Source organism: Xyrauchen texanus, chromosome 45 (genome assembly GCF_025860055.1).
Source record: "Xyrauchen texanus isolate HMW12.3.18 chromosome 45, RBS_HiC_50CHRs, whole genome shotgun sequence".
NCBI classification, from domain to species: domain Eukaryota; kingdom Metazoa; phylum Chordata; class Actinopteri; order Cypriniformes; family Catostomidae; genus Xyrauchen; species Xyrauchen texanus.
The window spans coordinates 20,192,481-20,199,630 of record NC_068320.1 but is presented as its reverse complement, the minus strand read 5'-3'; the positions used below and the strand labels follow the sequence as shown (position 1 = coordinate 20,199,630).

The 7,150-nt window shown below is 36.8% G+C and overlaps 1 non-coding gene across 1 annotated transcript; it reads right to left on the bottom strand.

Annotated features, from left to right (window-relative positions):
• Nucleotides 1-470: 470 nt before the first annotated feature.
• On the bottom strand, nucleotides 471-585 carry LOC127637847 (U5 spliceosomal RNA). The gene has a single exon (XR_007969786.1). It is a non-coding gene; the product is annotated as a U5 spliceosomal RNA (small nuclear RNA).
• Between the last annotated feature and the right edge of the window lie 6,565 nt (nucleotides 586-7,150).

Sequence of the window (7,150 nt, the reverse complement as noted above, 5' to 3'; positions counted from 1 at the left end):
GGAATTGAATTCAATTAAAAGTGAAACAATCTGTCTGTAAACAATTGTTGGAAAAATGACTTGTGTCTAGCACAAAGTAAATGTCATAAACAACTTGCCAAAACTATAGTTTGCTAATAATATATCTGTGGAGTGTTTGTGTAAACTTCTGACTTCAACTGTATGTTAAAGGGCTAATGTATATTTGAAATGCTGAGTACAAAATAATTAATAATAATAATTAATAATTTGACCAATTGTCACACATTATACATACATTTCTGCATATACATGGTGAAATTATTTATTTTTCACATATCCCAGCTAAGCTGGGGTCAGAGTGCAGGGTCAGCCATGATACGGCGCCCCTGGAGCAGATAGGTTCAAGGGCCTTGCTCAAGGGCCCAACAGTGGTGTCTTGGTGGTGTTGGGGCTTGAACCCACGACCTTCTGATCAGTAACCCAGAGCCTTAACCGCTGAGCCACCACTGCCCTCCGCTAGCAGCAGAGCTCCCAAAAATACAGGAAACTCACAAAGGCTTCCCTCCACGGAAATCTTTAGTAAAAGGCGAAAGATTTATACGCAATGAAGAGAAACTCGAGCTGTATTATAAAAGCTTAATTAAAGCTGTATGTATATTTGAAATGCTGAGTACAAAATAATTATAAAAGCTTAATTTTAAAATCATACAAAACTGTAATGTGTCAATGACATGACACTTTAAAAAATTTTAAATTTTTTTTAGGTCTGGATCCACATATAAAGTTACGGTGTGTATATATATATATATTAAGAAAAATACATTAAAAATGCAATTCACACAAAGCATTTTTTTTGTATGCACCTTTTACTACTGTACAATGAACATTCAAAGTAATTTAGATTTTTTTAATCCAAAATATTATATTTGTATATTTATAAGATTAAATATAATTATATTATAAGTGGTGTAACTGTAAAGGTAAAAATAAATAAAATCTAAATTCTCATTTAAAAAGAAAATTCTGGATTCTCTATTATTTCTTTAAAACAAAGTGAAAGTGAAATAGAGGACACCTTTAGACCCTCATAACTGTGTGAAATTATTTATATTCAGATATTTTGGCATTTTATGAAAATTGATATTTTAATAATTTAAAATGGAATAACCTAAGAAAGCCTCATGTTCATATTCGTGGCTCATGATATATGTAAAAATATATTTTTGACAGTTTAATTTTTTTGTTTATTTAATGATTAAGTTGTTTACACTAATGTGTATGCAAAGATAAGTTACTTTTTTCATTTGTAATTTTTTTAAATATTTTTTTTTTAGATAAAATGCTTTATTTTTTTTAAATGTATGAAACCAACATCAGTTTATTACATTTTATGAACTTGACAAATGTGTTTTAAACTAGATTTTAAACAGAAAGCCTTATTTTTCAATGACCCTCAAAATTCATTTAAATTCTAGATGTTTTCGTATTATGCATCATTCAAACACAGCATCATTGAAACTTCATAACTCAAGAAGATAAGAGTCTTCATAAAATCCTCAGAAACAAGGCTTCAGAGTGATGTTTTGGCACACATAAACATCACTAGTGTGTGTAAGATATGATCAAAGAGGGATTTATATGGTCAAAATGTCAGTAGATCCAGGATGCTAAAAATAGCAGATAATCATATGAATGTAATGGTATATTATGTTTTCTGCAGCTGGACAGTTCAGTGATCACATAATTCTGTGTGCATCTGTGTGCATTGTTCTTTCATTTGTGTGTGTGAACATCCTCCTCCAATGTGGCGTCACACTGCCAGCACCCACGTTTCTGGGAATTTGGTATACGGCATCTGTAAGGCCACTGATTAAGACTTCTAAAAGAGACTATAAAATCTCCTTAGCAGACACCCTTTTGCCTTCTTCCAATGTCCATGAGGGGGCATTAGACAGTAGGCAGCCTGGACCTTGGTGGCCTTTCCACCTCATTTGAGTGATTAAAGTTAAAACGATGGAATATGATGTTCCACTGGGCGACAAGAACACCGATCAAAGCAGAGGGTCACTGACTACAGTGTAATACTTTTGGCGGGCGGCCACAGAGTGTGTGTGTGTTTAGATTGAACTCTGGCTGATGTAAGATGGATTAGGGCTCTGATGGGAATTCCAGCTGGCTCTCATTTCTCCTCTGTCTCTGAAACCCTCATCTTATCTAACAACCCGAATGTTATTAGAGAAAAAGTATGTGTGTGTAAGATTTATAGAAACAGATCAAGAGCGAGAGAAGATAAAGGGATGGTGAGATGAAATTAAATACCTCATTTATTTGACCTGCTAAAGCCAAATTGTGTATCATGTCATATATTTAAACCTCTTTGGGAGAACACATCGAATGCATTTGATTATGGTATAATGGTAGTGGTTCTAAATAGGTCTGGGAAAAAATATACTGTCGATTTTCCAGTTAATTGCGATGTTCATTTGAACGATCCCCAAATCAAATCCTGCATAACTGCATAGTTTGAGCAGTTCATTTTTACAATTAATATTTTTGTAATGTACAGAGTTAGAAGGTTCCCTGTATAATTTACCTGCAGAGAGAATTTATTTTATATGTAAGCAAAATTTACTTTAAACTGGCAATTTACCCAAATTAATCAGAATCAAATCGTATTGAACCAAGAGTTTGTGATTCAGAATCGGATGAAATCTGGAATTCAGTATCGATACAAAGCCCTATTGATCCAGTGATTGTGCTTTAGGACCCAGATTTTACATTGGAAATCCAGTGGTGACCTAAAGATAAAACATTGAAATTGATTATTATTACCATGAACTGAAGTAGGCAGTTCTATTTGAATCGGCAAAAGTGTGCAATGTAGTCTGGATCGTATTTTCTTCGACATTGCCTAGTTTTGTTAATAGCTTTCAAGGATGTGTGAATTTCACACATTCTGTTGACATCTGCCTAATTTCATCTAACTTCTCTTAATTGACTGACAAATGTGCACCAAAACACATCTGTATAATTTCCATGGATGCACTGCTTTTGAAATCAACAAAACAAGATATGGGAAGTGCTATTTTCTCCCCTTTTAAAATGTGATATTCCTATTTATTTATTTATTCACCTAACTAAGCACAATTGTATGGTTGGTTAGAGCGTTACTGCTGTGTGCATTTTCCTTTTTGATTTGTAACTAGTAACACCTAATAAACATGCAAAAATATATATTTTTAAATATATAGAGGAAATTTGTTTTCCTAAAGATTTATAGCAACATAAGTGGACAGTGGGACCAAATTGTGATACCAATTTGGGGTAATTTGTTTCCAGGAGTGTTGGTCATTTATGTTTTTGAGATGTTACAGACATTACATCAGAAATTAGTATAATTCATATTGATTCAAAGTAATTGCCAGCATTTTAGGCAAGGCAAGGCAAGTTTATTTATATAGCACATTTCATACACAATGGTAATTCAAAGTGCTTTACATAGAAGAGATTAAAATAAGAATAAAAAAAATAAGAATAATTGAAACCGTTTAGAATATAAAATAAAATACAGTACAAACAGTCGGACACACAGTGGCACAGTGCTCATTCAGTAAATGCACAGCTAAACAGATGTGTTTTGAGTCTGGATTTGAATGTGACTTCTGTAGGAGCACATCTGATCTCTTCTGGAAGCTGGTTCCAGCTGCGGCTGGCATAAAAGCTAAAAGCAGACTCTCCTTGCTTAGAGTGAACCCTTGGTATTTCTAGCTGATGTGATCCTAATGATCTGAGTGATCTGTTGGGTTTATATTCAGTGAGCATATCTGCAATATATTGAGGTCCTAGCCCATTGAGTGATTTATATACCAGTAATAATACTTAAAAATCAATCCTAAATGTAACTGGGAGCCAGTGTAAAGACCTGAGGACTGGTGTGATATGTTCATATTTTCTGGTTCTGCTCAGAATCCTGGCAGCAGCGTTCTGTATGAGCTGCAACTGTCTTATGGTCTTTTGGGAAGGCCAGTGAGGAGTCCATTACAATAATCCACCCTGCTGGTGATGAAAGCATGCACAAGTTTCTCCAGGTCTTGACTGGAAACAAAGCATCTATTTCTTGCAATATTTTTCAGATGATAGTATGCTGATTTAGTTATTGCTTTGACATGACTACTGAAACTAAGGTCTGACTGTAGAGACACACCAAGATTCCTGACTTGATTTTTAGTTGTTTGATCCCTAGCGTCAAGGTATGCATTCACCTTGAGAACGTCATCTTTGTTTCCAAACACAATGACTTCAGTTTTGTCTTTGTTTAACTGAAGAAAGTTTTGGCACATCCAACTGTTAACTTCATCAATGCATTGGCACAGGGAGTCAATGGGGCTGTAATCGTTAGGTGATAGGGCTAAGTAGATCTGTGTGTCGTCTGCATAGCTGTGGTAAGCAATTTGGTTCTTTCTCATTATTTGGCTCATTGGGAGCATATACAGGTTGAACAGGAGTGGCGCAAGAATTGAGCCTTGAGGGACTCCGCATGTCATGGACGTCCACTCAGACTTATGGTCTCCTATACTCACATAATAACCTCTCCCTTCTAAGTATGACCTGAACCATTTTAGGACCATCCCAGAAAGCCCCATCCAGTTTTCCAGCCTGTCAAGAAGTATGTTGTGATCAACAGTGTCAAATGCAGCACTGAGGTCGAGTAGTACCAGTACTGATAATTTGCCTGTATCAGTATTTAAGCGAATATTTATAATCGCATATCAGATGAAACTAGAGACTTTTTTGGTATTTCTCTCAGAGACAAAGTCTGCTGTGGTTGGCATCATGTTGTTTTGTCACATGACTGTGCACAGAGGCTGAAGCACAGAGTCTCCTGAACTGAGATCATTCGGTTTAAATGAAATCAAGTTATGCCTTGCATATAGCGAAGCCAAATTTCAACATACACACATGTGTACGGGGTCACTAGAGGTTATGTACATTTTTAGCATTGTATTTTCACTACTGTCTGTGACCCAATCAGAGCAGACCTGCCACCCATTTTTAGGTAGCAACGCACCAGTTAAGAACCACTGAGACAGGGGATGGGAGAAATGATTGGGAACGACAGATCTGTCTACCACTCTCCCTCCCTCTATCTGATTGGGTGTTTTATGGGTTACCGTGAGGTCAGTCTAGGGGTACGGCTGACATCTGATGGATTTGTGGCTGTTCAAACTTGTTTTAAAAGCCATTTGTCTGGGGAGTGGGATGCTAATAAAAGTGCATTCATCAGAGCGACACTGCAGCTTGAGTGATGCTCCCAAACGCTCCTCTCCACTCATTTACAAGAGTGAAATGACAGAGATGGAGGTATACATGGCCAAGGTTATGTTATTTACTTAGCTCCTGTCTGCCAAGTAAGTTTACCACGTAATGAGACACGGTTTAGTGAGTTAAGGAATGGAAGATATGCTAATACTCTATGCCAGTTAAGGCCATCACGATGCACCATCGACACACTTGTGACAGTTGTTACATCACTTGTTTTTCAAAATGACAACAGTTCACACAAAAAGTGAGCCATTTGTTTTGTTGTACAATAAGTATACCGTTTATATGGTTTCCCTGAAGTTGTAAACGCTGTGTAACTTTTTTTTTTTAACATCCTGACCAGCCCCATTTTCTCCAACCAATGGTGTAAGTTAGGGTGGGACTACCAGTTTTGTTGTGTTCGGGAAACCTATTTGAAAGCAGTTGTTATTTTTTTTTCAATCCATTTGGTGATCCTAGTGCCACAGAAATCACACACATCATCTTTAACAACATTGTCTTGAATACAAGTGTAGAAATGTCTGCCTGCTTGGTGACTAAAAATAAAATATGGTTGCAGTAATGATTTTCTCAATCGGGAACAAAACCATCATCCATATGCAAATTTGTGTCTTTAAATACCACTCTAAATAAATTTGTTTTTTGGGGTATTTTTTTACACTGCATATATACATGTTGAATTATTCCCAGTCAACAGAGCTGACTTCTAACTATGCAGTTCATCTTTGCAGCTCACAAGGGTAATATTGAGGTGGCACTTATGCAGAATCACCCGGTGCCTTTGGAAAATTGTTGGGAATGTGTTTGTGCATGAAGACAGTCTGCACACTAAATCACCAGCTGCTTTCTTGACACTTTCCTACATAACTGACATGAAAGCATACACCACATCTCAGCATATAACACCTATTTTTAATTGCACTGCTGTGCCGAATCTTTCCAGTGCATCCACTCAATTTCTGAGATTATATTCAGCTTCTCCAATCATTATGAGTATTTCGGCAGGTCATGGGACATGTTACAGCAGTGTGCCTCAATGTGACATGCTATACTCCATTAAACATCTTTTCAAATTCATCATTAATTATTATGGATGACCTCATATTAATTGAGAGAGATGGAGTATTTGTGATTCAATTGTCCACATTCCACTTACACGTAGTCCTCCAAAAAATCTTTCTAGCATCATATCGATGCTTGGAAGCATTTCTACCTTTTGCTGCCTTAGTTTTTCCAGTTATCCAAGATTGAGTAGCACTGCAGTCAAATGGATCTCATGTAGCCTTGTGCAAACCTGTGTGGCCACCTGTCTGTGCTCTGAGCCAGGGGAGCATGAGCTGGAATGGAGGTGTGATGTAATATCTGTTGCCGCAGGCGTTGTTTGGGGATAAACAGGCTTTAATATCTTGGCACGGCACTACGGGATGATATTATCCTCCACCAATCTGTTGATGGTACATGTCATGCATTATAGCTGTGATTCTTGGCAGAGAGACAGCACGGTGGCACTGATCCCAGGCTTTTTTATCAATCAAAATGTTCTTAAAGTAAAGTTATCTGAACATCTGATAACTGTTTGAATAAAGTATGTTTTATATAGATGCATTCTAAAGTTTTACAGCTTGGTATGTGCTCTTGAAAACCCCTCTTTGTTATTAATGGAATTGTTCACCCAAAATGACAATTCTGTAATCATTGCAAAGCTGTATGACTTTCTTATGTCGAACACACACACACACACACACACACACACACACACACACACACACACACACACACACACACAAATATATTTTGCAGAAATCTGAGCTACTGTTGTTGTTGTCCAAGGTTGTTAATGGATGGTTTATGCTTCTGTTAGAGCCAC